Source organism: Amblyomma mixtum, chromosome 5, assembly GCF_055824585.1.
Source record: "Amblyomma mixtum isolate Tamu chromosome 5, ASM5582458v1, whole genome shotgun sequence".
Classification (NCBI taxonomy): domain Eukaryota; kingdom Metazoa; phylum Arthropoda; class Arachnida; order Ixodida; family Ixodidae; genus Amblyomma; species Amblyomma mixtum.
This window is the reverse complement of record NC_143016.1, coordinates 179,383,693-179,398,786: the sequence shown is the minus strand read 5'-3', so window position 1 is coordinate 179,398,786 and position 15,094 is coordinate 179,383,693.

Below are 15,094 nucleotides of genomic sequence, written 5' to 3'. Positions count from 1 at the left end.
CAGAATGTTCCGGCTGTGAGGAGAGAGGTGTCCAAACTAGTAACCCATGTGGAGATGCTGGTGCCTGACAAGCTACGTTCCCAATCGAAGATGATTGCTAATAAGATCAGTCAACCTGACAACGCGGAGGAACAGGCATGCGGCGACTTGCATACAAATGGTCAGAGTTCTGAAGCCTGTGTGGATTCAGAGACCGGAATAACACGAACAGGAGATAAGATTCAGCCACTTTTTAGGGGTGAGTGCTCCAACGAAACTAAACGGGAAGTGGTAGTTCTCCAGGTAACGGACGCTGATCTAATGTGTGTTCCGATGTCTACAGCTGTGAAAGCTGCTAAAGCTAGTCAGCGAATCCTAGTGTTGTGTGCCGTGCCAGAAGAGAGAGCTGTTTCCGAACAAGAGCTGAGCTCTACACACGGGGTGGATAAGGACAAAACAGAGGCTACACTCGAGTTCGAGGAGGAAGATAATGCGGAGCCGATAATTGCCTCCGCTTTTGCTATAGGGCAGGAACGAGCAATGTCAGAAACTGCATCCAGGGCTCAATAATTTCAAGGTGGAGCAGCGAGACGATATATCGTTACGAGAAGCGCGAAGACGCGCGGCGGTCAGGTCCTGCTCAGGAGACGCGGCTTTTGGAGACGCGCGGCCGGGGTGCGGAACGAATCTTTTTCGCGTGGCGTCTGGAGCTCGAAGTTGTGAAGGCGCACTTAAGCCCTTTGGCTTTTGTCGGGCTTTTGTCGGGCTGAAGCCGCTGGTGGTCTGCGACCCCGCAGGGCGCGGCTGAAGAATAGGGAACCCTTTCGAGTCAGGACGTGGGTTGTTAGCGGATTCGAAGAATGAAAGTTCCTGCTGTTTGCTTTTTCTTTCGCTACTGCGGAAAAAGTTCTGAGCATGCATAGTTTTTGGATAATCTTTGTTAACTTTGGCAGTCATAGTGGGAATTGAGGTTTACAGGCCAGCATGGCAGATGACATGCAGAGAACGGACATGGCAAGTTCTGGAATGTGCTGACTGGTGTCCTAACCTTCTGTGTGTGCGGGCTGAGATAACCGCTGTGTCCGCGAATGTGTGCGTGTTGGTGTACTGGCTAGACAGCCGGCACACAGGTGCGTGTGTGCATGTGGTTTTATTCTCGGACACTGTGGTTGAACTTTAATGTTCCACTGACAACGGGTGTCCGTGTGACATTCTTGGGTGGGAGGTGTTAAGTTCGCTGAACTTTCTGCGGTGTCATCCAGCCTCCAGCACAGTACATGGAACCGCGGACGCACGATGGACACACCGCGGACGCACGGCGCGACGCGCGTCAGTGGCTGCTGTTGCTGCTGGCGGCGCCATCGCCAGAACGCTTGTTCGCTCTCCGGTTTGGCTCCCCAGTACAGATACTTTCTAGCGCGAAGCGTTCTGCAGTGCAGGTTTGAACACCTGCAGTCGTCGTGTTCGTTGCCACTGGACGCTGGACCCATCAGCGACAGCCTTTCCTTTTTCTTATAATAAGGAATCTTCGGCGTTGATTGTTCCCGTGGCATACGTGCGTCTCGTATGCACGTGTGCGGGAGGGGAAACGAAGAGGGAGGCGGAAGTTCGGAACGCGGCGAGTTGAGTGCTTTTTGTGTGCGTGCTCGAAACTTCTCCTTTCCGGGGGATTTTTTTCACTCCGACTCCGAGCCATGCGGACGCGCTTCGAATGGGCTCCGTAAATTATCGCTACGACGGCGAAACGAAACAGCGCATTGACCCAAGACTGGTACCAGGCGAAGCGGTGGTGGTGAAAATATTTTAATGAAATGGTTTAGGAGGTTGTAGCGGTGGTTGGAGCTCTCAGTCCGGAACCCCATTGGCGTAGGCTGCTGTCCGGGCTCTTTCGATGAGTTGCTTTTGACACTTTTCGTCCGAGCTGGACAGAGCTGCCTCCCACCCCTCCTGCGTTGGCTGGTTATTAACAGTGATCGCCTGATTTCGTTGGCAGGCCCATACCATATGGTACAGGTCCGCCTTCTCCCCGCAGAATTTGCATTGTGAGTCAAAAGACTCCGGGTCTATGGCATGTAGTCTTCGTGGGTTGTTGTAAGTGATGGTCTGTAGCTTTCGGAGGTGTTGTTCCTCCCCTTTATCTAGTGTCTTAGCCGGCGGAGGGTAGACCCGACGGGATAATCTTAAGTGCTGAAGTATGTCATTGTAAGTTAGTAGTGGGGTAGGAGGTTCCACGGCATCCGCACTGGGTGCCCGGGGGAGGAATGCTCGGGCTGAGGCATGTGCGCTCTCGTTCCCTGGGATGCCCTGGTGACCTGGTACCCATATTAAGTGTTTGTGTGTGGGTTGGTAGCCACGGATGTAGCTATCTTGCAGGATTTTAGCTGCTAGCGGTGCGACCCTGCCCCTGACGTAATTGCGATACGCTGTCTGTGAATCTGTGAGAATGTATATTGAGCTAGTGTGTGTTGCAGCTAGAGCAATCGCCACTTCTTCCGCAGCCAGTATGTCCTGGCTAGCTAGTACTAGTCCGTCGACTGTTGTATTTTGGTGCACTACCGCGACGGCAGTCATTCCCTGCTCGGGACCCGCAGCATCGACATAGAACACGCCCTCGCGCCCGCCGTAGTGTCTTTTCATGGCTTCGGCTCGTGCTTGTCGTCTTGACTGGTGAAAATCAGGGTGCATATTCCTGGGTAGTGGAGCTGCCTTGAGTTGTCCTCTCCATGAGGCTGGGATGTCGGTTTTGGTGTCTAGCTGTCGGGGCAATTGATGTTTAAATCACTCAGGACTTGTCGGCCAGTTCGAGTTGTGGAGAGCCGTACCACCTGCGCCGTAAGGTGTGCCTCTATCAGATCATCGATCGTGTTGTGCACACCCAGTCGCAAGAGCCTGTCCGTCGATGTCGCAAGAGGGAGTCCCAGGGCCTTCTTGTAGGCAGTTCTGATTATGATGTCGAGGTTTTTTATGTCACGCTTCTTAAGGCGGAGGTAGGGCGCTACGTAGACGACGCGGCTTACAACGAAAGCCTGCACCAGTCGCAGAGTATCGTCTTCTCGCATCCCTGATTTGCGCGTCGTTATCCTGGCGATCATGCTGGCGACTTGCTCGCTCACGAGCCGTAGTTTCTGGAGGGCAAGAAGGTTGTTGCCGTTGCTATTTATGCACAGACCCAGTATCTTCAGGGTCTGAACTTCCTTGATGGGTGAGTTGTCTATGCGGATATTGATGGTGTCTTGATTCTTGCGTTGACGGAAGACTATGAGTTCGGATTTTTCGGGTGAGCACGTTAGTCCACACGCCCGGGCATAATTTTGAACTGTTGTCGCCGCTGTTTGTAGTTGTTCTTCAATCATTCCCATACTTCCCGTGGTTGTCCAGATGGTTATATCATCAGCGTACAGGGCGTGGCGTATGCCCTGTACCTGATTGAGAAGAGGTGGGAGATTTAGGAGTGCAATGTTGACGAGAAGTGGTGATAGTACTGCCCCTTGCGGAGTGCCTCTCGTGCCCATCTTCACTTGCGTTGTGTGTTTTGTGCCGGTGCTGATGTTGACGGTTCTGTCCGTAAGGAAATCGCAGATGTACGAGTAGACTCGCTGTCCACAGTTCATGCTGTGGAGGTTGTTGAGGATTGTGGAGTGTTTGACATTGTCAAACGCTCCCTTCAGGTCAAGTGCCAGAAGCGCTCGGTTACTGTTTGTGCGTGCGGGATCAATGACTTCGCGTTTGATTTGCAGAAGCACATCATGGGTGGACAAGTGTGCCCGGAATCCAAACATAGTGTGTGGCAGTAGCTCATTGTCCTCAAGATAATTAGAGAGACGCGTGTGGACTGCCTTTTCCATGAGTTTGCCTGCGCACGACGTGAGGGATATGGGGCGCAGGTTTTCGATGCTGATTTTCTTGCCGGGTTTGGGAATAAAGTGTACATTGGCTGTTTTCCATGCTTGTGGAATGTACCGGTACGCCAACATTCGTTTATGTAATCCGTGAGTTGCTGCAGAGTCTCCGTGCCGAGGTTGGCCAGAAGTCCGACAGTAATTTTGTCTTGTCCCGGGGCTGTGCCTCGGCGCATATCTGCTAGTGCTGCAATGATTTCCTCTGAAGTGAAATCTCGGTCTAGGTCTTCGTTCGGTTCCCCACGGTACTCCTTGTTGTAGGGTTGTGGGTCTCGCGCGGTGCAGATATAGCGACGCGTCAGTTCATCCACGAGTTCTTGATCCGTGCCTTGAAAGCTGTGTAGGGCTCGATGCAAATTTCTGTGTTGTTCATTCTTCGCTTTCGGAGGGTCAATTAGGCATCGCAGAAGGTTCCATGTAGCCTTGGTGTCTAGGCGGCCTTTGAGGGATTCGCACTTCGTTAGCCAATTGGTGCGAGCGAGGTCCCATGCGTATTGGTCTGCTTGAATAGTAAGCTTGGCTATTCGAAGTCTTAGTTTCCGATTGTGTCTGTTTTTTCCACCGTTTTATAAGACTACGTCTTCCTTCCCAAAGGTGTAGGAGGTTGTTGTCAACAGCTGGGTGGTCCTCCGTGGTGGCGAGAGACTTTGTGAGCTTTTCTTTAAGGTCCAGAATGGAAGCCGCCCAATCTTCGTAGCTGGTTATTTTTTCGGATGTGGTTAGTTTGGTGTCCTTCCTGAATGTCTCCCAGTCTGTAATTCTGGCTTGCCCTCGTGGTTTGCTGTGCTTGTTGCTTTCGAAGATGGTCTGCAGCACGTAGTGATCGCTGCCTAGGGTCTCTCCTGTATTCAGCCACTCATAGTTGCGGGCATTGCGGACGAGCGTGAGGTCGGGGGAAGTATCCCGCGTTACGCTGGTGCCGACTCGCGTCGGGTGCTGCGGGTCCGTGAGTAGGGTCAGGGCCATGTCAGCGATGGCGGATGCTAGTTTTCTGCCTTTCGGGTCTTCCTTGGGGTATCCCCACAGGGGGCTTGAAGCATTAAAGTCGCCAACTATAGCTAGGGGAGCTTTTTGGGCTTCTCTTAGGGCTTTAAGAAAGATCACGTCGAAGGCTACGCGGTGCTGTTTGGGGCGACTATATATATTGAGTATATAGGTGCCCTTGCTGTTTCTGTGCTGTGGCAGAATTTTTATGAAGGTATATTCAATGTCACTGTCTAGATTAAGGTCTACAGTGATTGCCGTGCATGATTTGTGGACCAAGATGCATGTCGAGGGATTTGTTTGATGTGTTGAGTATCCTCTGATCTTAGCCTCCATATTCACTTCCTGCAGGGCTATTATTTGCGGCGTATCGGGATGAGAGTCTATGTATTGCTGTAATGTTTCCCTCTTACGTTTTAGTCCCCTGCAGTTCCACTGTAGGATGGTAAGTTTATGTCTGCGTTGTGGAGCCATGCTGAACACTAGAATCGTGGGTCTCATCATGTGGTGCGCACTCAGGTTGTAGGTCTATCTCAGTGCTTAGCAGGCGACGAGTTCCCATTTTACCCTGTAGCTTTGGGCCCTTGTTGTGAGAAACATCTGATAATTCCTGAAGTTTGCGGTCAATTCTAATCTCTTGCGCTTGCATCCTTATTAGAACTGGTTCGAGGTTTTCCATCATGGGTTTAATAACTGATTCGAACATGCTTTTGATTGTCGTCTCGATCATAACTTGTAATTTATTTTCAATGAGGTCTTGAATTGTTCTTTCCAAGCGAGTGATGCGTTCCTGGGTTTGGGGGAGCTCTGTATATTGCGGCTTTAGTGCCTGCGGAGTTGGCGCCTGGTGTGGTGCGTCTGGTGTAGTTGATTGCCTCTCGGGGGTGCTAGTATCTAACTGGTGTGGAGACGGAGGGGTTAGCTCTGCCTTATCTTCTTCCATCGGGCATGCCTGTTGCGTCGATGGAGGTTATGTGTTGTTTGGTTTGACTGCGATGCCTATCTGCTGTTTCAATGTGCTATTTTCTGATTTTAGCTGTTCAATCTCTGCTTTAAGTCGTTTGTAAGCCAACGCTTCGGGGGAGGAGGCAGCTGCATCTGCCCAGCTCACCTTGCTGCCGTTGCGTTGCTCCTTGTTATGGGGTCCTGTTGTCTTCTCGGCTGGACGACTGCCGTTGTTGTGCGACACCTTATCAGTAGTCCCAGGTCCATTGCTTGAAGAGCGTGAGCCTGGGGGTGCTGAGTTGTTGCTGGAGGACTGGGCCTGGTGGGTCAGTCGGTCCCCGCTGCTCGATGGGCCTCTGCTGCCGGACCGGTTGCGAAACCTGGATCTTGACCGGTGGTTGACTTCTCCTGTCTTGGGCTTGGTTTTTTGTGATGTTCGGTACTTGTACTTGCACTGATTCGACCCCATGGGATGTGGACCTTCGCAGACCGTGCACTTGGGTTGGCAGTCGTGTGATTCTGGAACATCTTGCTGACCGCACTGCGGACATCTTGACTTCGAAGGGCAAGGGCAAACATCCGCCCGGTGTCCAAGTTTCCCGCACAGTGCGCAGGCTGGCGTTGTTTTCTTGTATAGGCGTACTGGAACCGCTTCACCTTAGTAGAAGACGTGAAACGGAACCTTTCTTCCTTCAAACGTGATGGCCGCCACGTTGGAGGAACCTAATTTTCTCACGCTCACCACTGGTGCGTCCGGGGAGCGAAGCGCGTTCGTGATGTCTTCGTCGGAAACCCTCGGGTCCACTTGTATTACTCCTTTGCAAGTGTCGTCGGAGGGGCGGAGGTAGGAGTACACTGCCTGTGCCTTGTCCCCAAGCTGAATTTCGTGAATTGCCAGGATCTTTCTGATTATTTGGGCGTCTCGCACCCCGACGACGATGATGTTCTGTTCCCATATGGGCCAAACGTTGAGCTCGGCTGAGCCCTTGTCGACGCCAGCAGCAATGTGCAAGGCGTTTCCGACCGCGTTGCTTCCCCTGAATTTGCTGAGATCCAGCGTTCCTTTAGGTTTGATTATGATCACTGCATCTTGCTTGTCTAGACGCGGCTGCGGAGGAGGCTTCCAACGCTTGACTTGCGTGCGGGGCGTCTGCTGCAGCGGCGTATCCCCTGCCGCGGTGACGCGTCCATCTGGCGTTCGACCTTTCTGCCGTGCCGAGTGGTTGTCACGGGCTGATGCGCGTTCCCACTCTTCTATCTTGCGTTGGATAATCGCCTCCGTAACCTTGTCGAAAACTGGGGTTTTCGCCTGCGGCATGGTGACAATCTGCATCCCCTCCGGGTCGTATCCCATCAGGATTGTCATGGTTTGCGGCAGAATTTGCCCGCGGAGCCGCGGCGGGCAGCTGAGTCGTGGCCTAACTGTTAGGCTTAGCAACTCGCGCGATCCGCTTAGTCTTCAAATTCTCGAAGGATTTGAGAAAACGGTCCCACCTGAACAAGGGTGGTTGGTCTCCTCGTTGTTCTGGAAGTGTAGCCAGATGGTGTCGCAGCGCTTCGGCAAATGCTTCGGGAAAGGATCATAAAATTCGGCGGAGCCGACGTGAGACACGTCCGCTCTTCCCGACTGCTGAGGCGCGTCCTCCCAGACGAAGCGGAACACCATCCGGATTCCGTGGATTCCTCTCGCTACCAGGCAAGTGGGTCCTCTGCCGAATAATCGACGGAAACATTTTTCGGACGCCGTGTGGACAGCTAGGCATAGCTGCGACCACGGCATCGACCGAGCCGGCTAGGCCTAACGGCGACGCCGGTGACGAGTACGGTCACGCAAAATGATCCACGCCGTAGAAGGCGAAGCTGTAACGGAGGCAGAGCTTCAGGATGACGGATGGATCCCCGCCGCCCTCGCCGCGCAGAATAAATACAGGAAAAATAGGCAAGCCGCCAACAGAACGACGGCAGCAGACGCTGACGGGCCGGGGCGTCGCTCTGATCACAGCAAGGCGTCCAAGGATGGAAACTCTGCTACACCCAAGCCGCGTCCGCCGGCCTCTATTTCGAGGCAAACCGCTGCCAAAACTCCCGCAAGATGACTACATAATCGTCGTACGATCACGAACGCCACTCGATCTGAAGACGGCATCCAGATTGGAGATTGCCGAAGCCATCTGTACTGCGTTAAAACTGCCTCCAGCGGAGACAGTCCAGAATGATAGGTTCAGAGTACATCCGTCGAACAACACTCTGACCATCTGCACGCCAAACAGGCAACGCGCCGAAGCTTACAGTCGCCTGACATCTTTCCAGATAGCGGACCAGCTGTTTGAGGTTAAGTCCTACGTACCAAAGCCAGAAGATTCTGTCCGAGGTATCGTCTTCAACACTTACACGAGAGAAACGGACGAGGAGATCCTAGCGGAACTTCGCGCCCGAAATCCCGACACGGACATAATACACGCGCGAAGAATGGGGCAGACCAGGCACTTCATCATATTTGCCGGAAATCAGCTACCAAGATCCATCAGATATCTGATGTTCGATTAAATCGTTTATCCATACCACGACAGAGTGGAAGCTTGCTTCAACTGTCAGAAGGTTGGACACCGCGTGGACGTCTGTCCACAACCATTCCGCGAACTCTGCCGCAGATGTGTAGTAAACCACGCTCAGCCCAAGCAGGGAGAACAACATACGTGCAACTCCACTTGCATCATCTGCAGGGGCCATCACTTCACTCGCAGCCGCAACTGCAAGTTCCGCTTTCAAAAGCAAGTAAAAGAAGCCAACATGAAGAGGGCCAACAACAGCGAGGGCCAAAAACAAGACGACGAGAGACAATCGCGATCCAGAAGCAAGCATCCACCCGGGGGACGCCACCGCAGCGGATCGTCATCCTTCCCTCCCTTAGGCAGCGACGCCTCGTCGAGAAGCGCCAGCAGATCCGCCAGCCGCAGCCGATATCGCGACCGCAGCGAAAGCCCGGGACGCAAGAGTGTGACCTGGCACACAGACCCCGAAAAAGAAGCCCTTCAGAAACAGGTGAGGGAGCTTCGAATGCATAACCAGCGCTTGCAGTCCCAAATAGACGAGCTGAGGAAGCTAATAGGCCAAGATGCCGTAACTCCTTCTAGTCAACCAAAATCCTACAAGGCAGGGCTACAGCAGTCTGCAACCACAAGTACTCCACCTGAACCAAAATCACCTTCCCCATTAGGCCCCTCAGTGATCAAACACACATCCCCTGCTCTTTCCAAGCAAGACGATAAGCTAGGAGATAAGGCTATGGACGTGGAGGTGGCATCTAGACATAAAAGGCCGGCCAATTCGATGGCAGATACTCCTCTCACACCTCCCAAGAAAAAAACCGAAACGACGGTAGCAGATTTAGTCGACAAAGTGGACCTCAGATTTGCCAAAGTAGAGGCCGACAGAAAGGCCGATTTAGAACGTCTAGATGCCAAATTCGCGGCTACACTGACAGAATTCAAAACTTTTATCATCGACGAAGTTAAGAAAGAAATGGCCAACCTAGCGGCCAGGATCACTACACACGGAATGCAACCAATTCATGGGCAATATGGCCCCCCGCCCGCAGAGAATTAGCGTATGGCAGTGGAACTGCAGGCACTTCCTTCCAAAGAAGAATCACCTGCAGCTTCTAATCCAGAATATTGAAGAAAATCCGGACGTAATAGCGCTCCAGGAGAATAGAGGAAAAACCAAATTAGCGGGATTCAAAAGCTTCATGCAGAAAGGCGCGGACACCAAAAAAGAACAATTAACCGCTATTCTAGTACAAAGAAACATCACGGCTATCCAGCACGAATTCGATGGCATAACCGCTAATTACACTCTGATAGAGGTTGTTCCTCGCAATAGAGGAGACAGAAATCTCTTCATACTAAATGTGTACAGCTCTCCCCAAGATAAAGGGCTAGCCGTTCCAAATTTATTGCGTAAGACTATGCACTTCACTAAAGGAGCGCAACTCTTCGTAGTCGGAGACTTTAACGCACCCCATGCTGAATGGGGATACGTTAAATCCACCAAGCAAGGCACGACGCTATGGGAAACTTCAGGCGATCTCGGCCTCACTTTACTTAATGATCCCCACTCCTGCACGCGGCTAGGCAACAGCGTCAGCAGGGATAGCACACCCGACCTGACCTTCACCAAGAATGTAACTGAAGCCAAATGGCATAACACCAGAAATACGGCAGGCAGCGATCATTGCATCATAACAATCTCGTTTCATACGTCCGCACACAAGTCAATTCCAACAAGCACTACGCTCACGGATTGGGATAACTTTAGAAAACTTAGAGAAGATACCGCTCCCACCAACATCGAAAACTTATATAGTTGGGTAGAGCAGCTTAAAAATGACGTGCGCAAGACGACCAAGGAGGTGGAAGCGACGGAAGATCAGCCGACGGCTGACTCCAAGCTTCTACATCTCTGGGAAGCGCACAAAAGCATCCTCAATAGATGGCAAAAACAAAAACACAACAGGGCACTTAAGCTAAAGGCAGCCAAACTACAGAGGCAGATCGAAGCACATACATCCGACTTATCTAGGCAACAATGGGGCCAGATATGCGACAGCCTAAATGGTCAGTTAGGCAACAAAAGGGCCTGGCTCCTCTTAAGGCACCTCTTAGATCCCACTCAAACAAAATCTACTACCAGATCTCACATGAGCGAAATCATACACGGATTCCCCGGAACAGATGCGGAGCTCCTAGACGAACTTCGAAAGACATACCTGAACACGTCTCAAAGCGACGCCCTTAACCGCTACACGGGTGCTCCCAACGAGGAGCTGGACAGAGACATAACGGACGCGGAAACATGGGCTGCAGTCGGTCACCTTCGCACAACATCAGCCGCGGGACCGGACGGAGTCACGAATAAGATGCTGCGAAATCTAGATCGTAAATCTCTCTCGGCAGTTACCGATTTAATGAATGGATATTGGCGCAAAGGAGAACTTCCTCAGTCGTGGAAACACGCGATAGTAACGTTCAGCATGGACAACCTCAGACCCATATCCCTTACCTCGTGCTTAGCCAAACTCATGAAGCACGTGATCTTGAGCCGATTGCAAGGCTATGCTGAGGATAACGACTTATTACCCAGTACTATGGTAGGTTTCAGGAGCCACCTATCAACCCAAGACGTCATGCTCCAGTTGTATAACGACGTCATAGATCCCCCGGATAAAACCGGCACCAAAGCCGTTCTTGGACTTGACTTAGAAAAGGCCTTCGACTACGTGTCGCATGGAGTAATTCTAAAAGGCCTTTCGAGCATAAATGTAGGTGCCAGAACCTACAAGTATGTCAGTTCTTTCCTATCGGGAAGAACGGCACAACTCTTAATCGGGGGAATCAGGTCGGATAGAATACAACTGGGAGATAGAGGCACGCCGCAAGGCTCCGTCCTGTCACCCTTTCTCTTTAACCTATCACTCATATCGCTGCCTAGCAAGCTAAACGCCATAGAGGACTTACGTCATACACTCTATGCAGACGACGTTACCCTATGGGTGGCGAATGGCTCCGATGCTCACATAGAAGAAACTCTTCAGAAAGCAGTACAAGTAGTCCAGGAGCATGCGAGTAGCATAGGACTCAAATGTTCTCAACCCAAGTCTGAACTCCTTCTAATCAGACATAAGAAACAGAGAGGAAACACCATAGAGGTGAACCTTCAAGGCCCCCGATAAAGGAGGTCGAAACCATTCGAGTACTAGGTCTGTTCATTCAAAATAATCGTAAGAGCAACATTATAATCACCCGTCTGGAAACAATGGTCAACCAGATAGTCAGGCTCATTCGAAGAATCACTGTTAAGAAGAGAGGTATGAAGGAGGCCGACATCTGTCGCCTTATACATGCATTCGTCATTAGCAGATTCACCTACTCTCTACCATACCTCAAACTATTTAAGGTGGACATCGACAGATTAAACAGGTTACTCAGACAGGCATATAAAGCTGGTCTAGGGCTTCCTAGAAACACACCCATGGACAGATTTTTGTCCTTGGGTATACACAACACTGTAGAAGAACTCATCACTGCACACAAGACGATGCACATCCAAAGACTGGCCAACACTACAGCGGGAAGGGAGATTCTAGATCGAATAGGCGTAAACGCTGAACCCATGTTTGACCGGCCGGGCCGTCTACTACGAGGAGTGCGCGACAAACTAGTCATCAAACCGCTCCCCAAAAATATGCTACCGGGCTTCCACGATGGCACACGACGAGCCAGAGCGCGGGCTTTGCATAGAAAGTACCTTAATCATCCTGGAGCAGTATACACCGATGCAGCCGATTATAATTTCAGCCAAGGGGCCTTCGCTATCTGCGCATCCAAATTCATAGCAGGAAGAAGCGAGTGCATCTCTGCAGCCTCAGTCACGGTCAAGTACGCGGATCAAGCAGAAGGAGCGGCCATGGCCTTGGCCATAGCAAATACTGACTCTGACATCATTCTCAATGATTCCAAGACTGCCATACGCAACTTCTCGCGCGGTAGAATATCCCTAACTGCTCGAAACATCCTCACAAATATTACACTGCAACGAGAAATAGAACTGGTATGGACTCCAGCCCATTCAGGGAACCCAGGGAACGAAGCAGCCCACCAACACGCTCGAGGTTTTGTCGGCCGAGCGGTGGGCTCTCGTCCAGGGGGATCCGAGATGGAGGCAGTGATTTCGTACCACGAAATTACCCAATTCTACAAACTCTCTCGAAGAATCTATCCTCCCCCGCACAAGTCACTCTCCAAACACCAAGACGTGGCTTGGAGAAGACTTCAAACCCATTCTTACCCGAACCCGTACATTTACGCCCACATCTACCCCGATCTCATAGACCCCACCTGCAAACACTGCGATAGCACTGCCACGCTCGATCATATGCTATGGGACTGCCCGGAGGATCCTCCTCCGGAAGCTCTTATAGAAGCTCCCTCACCAGACGCCTGGGAAGAAGTGCTGCGCAGCTCGGACCCCGCCGTCCAGGCAGGAGCCATCGAGCGCGCCGAAGAGGTCGCCGCCAGCTATCAGCTAACGGCCACCTGGCCCTTCTGCTAAGCGCCCAGGAACCCTTCTTTTCCGACAATAAAGTTTTCTCTCTCTCTCCTTTCCGCGGTATTTGATTGGCTGACGGAGGCTCTGTTGTCCTTTCCGTGGGCGTCGATCGGGGAGAAGTGTCGCCTGTTTTATGATTGGTTGCTGTCCCCGCCAAGGGCAAAGACAGAAGGTAAAAAGGAACGCTCCCGGTGAAGTGGGGCTGATTTCGTGTAATCAACGGTTCAGTCATATTGTAAATACTTTTCTCTTTGCTTGTTTCTTCTTGTTTATTTTGTGCAAATAAATAGTTAACCTTCTTGTCCAGCCATCGAGTAACGCGATTGTTTGCAACTCCGAACCATCTATTCATCATCATCAAGTGTTTCCTCACATTTCCACCTGAAGGCACCTTTCGACATTTCCACCTGAAGGCACATTTCCACCTCAACTGGCGCAGTCGAGACAGGATCTCAACTGGCGTAGACAATGACAGGAATTAAACTCCCAGATTGCCCGATTTTTGTCATTAGTGTTGGCTTTGTGCTCTAGCAGTGTCATCCACTGCGAGGACGTTAAGTTTGTCTAGTAGGAAACTGGCAACCGCTTTTTGCCTTGTGTTATTCTCCGACACAACTACGCACAGTTGTCATTCGGGTTTAAGCGTCTTTGCTGTGAAAAACATGCATAGCGCCATTTTTTTGCAGTCACTTAATGACCGGGAAAGCTTAACAAGGTTTCACCGCTGGCACAGCTTGCTTGCTGAACTTTTAACTTTTGACAAGGCAACCTTACTGTATTTGTAAAAACATGATTCAATAGCGGCTGACGCTTTTTTGCTGAAGGCATCTTTCGGCAGGACTACAGAACCGCCTTCTTTGTCAGCGGTAAAACAAGGACAGGTTGTTTTTCAGGTAAACAACAGCTCTTCCAACAGGGGGCTTTTTATCAGTACCATGATAGCTGTTCAGGATTTCAACACCTTCGTATACACAACGATCAGGTTCAAGCGCTTGTTTCTTTGGCACAAACTTCCGTAGACTTTCAAGTGCCTGCTGCCAGAGGAAGTCGGCGGCGTTGTCAATTATGCGCTAGAACTCGCGCCACTTCCTCCACGAGGTGGGCGTTGACGGGAACGCTAGCAGTAGTTGAAGGCGCTGTCGAAGCAGTCGGGCTTGGTGCTGCATTCGGAGCGCAGTATCTTGAAAATCCGATTGTCATGGCCAGCCGAAGATCGAAAGCCGCCGAACAAGCTCAGGACTTCAGACGGCAAAATCTGCTCGCGGATGCAAAATACGGTTGGTTGGTTGGTTGGTTGGTTTATGGGGTTTAACGTCCCAAAGCGACTAAGGCTATGAGAGACGCCGTAGTGGAGGGCTCCGGAAATTTCGAGCACCTGGGGTTCTTTAACGTGCACTGACATCGCACAGTGCACGGGCCTCGAATTTCTCCTCCAAAGAAATTCAACCGCCGCGGCCGGGATCGAACCCGCATCTTTCGGGCCAGCAGCCGAGCACCATAACCACTGAGCCACCGCGGCGGCAAAATACAAGAACCCTGGAGTTGCACGTGGCGGATGATATTAGGGGCACAAGTCGGCAAGGATCGACTCAAAACGAGAAGAGCCCTTTGTAAAAGAAATAAACTTGAGCAAGGTATGATGCTGGGCGAGTTGGTAGAGCATTCTTTTGAAACACAGCGGTGGCTGACAACGAACGAGAATGAAGACACAGAGAAGACACACAATGTGCTGACTATCAACTGTTATTGTGAGAAGGTCGATCCGCGCCTTATATAGGAAAGAGGAAGGAGGGAGTGGTGCCCATGCGCATGAAGAAAACGTGGCACTCGCCCGAAGATGGCAGGCGTTCTTCTGATCACCCACAGGGTTGGAAAAAACGGAACACTGAAGAATTGGAGCAGGTACATAAACACACACAAAAAACGCAAATTAACAACGTGAGGCGTATCTAAAGGCGTCTAAAAAAGATACCGATGACCGACTGACCCGAGAGATAATTGAAGCCACTGCTATTAACAGGCAAGCCGTGTGTGTTAGCACACCGTCAGTTGCCCTCTCAGAAAAAGTGCTTTGCTTCCTATCGGCCTGAATCGATTCTGCACTTCGTTTGGTTCTTGCCTGCCACTTCTGGAGCACTTTCACGCTCATCTTTTAGGTTCTCGCGCTCATATTCTTTGTC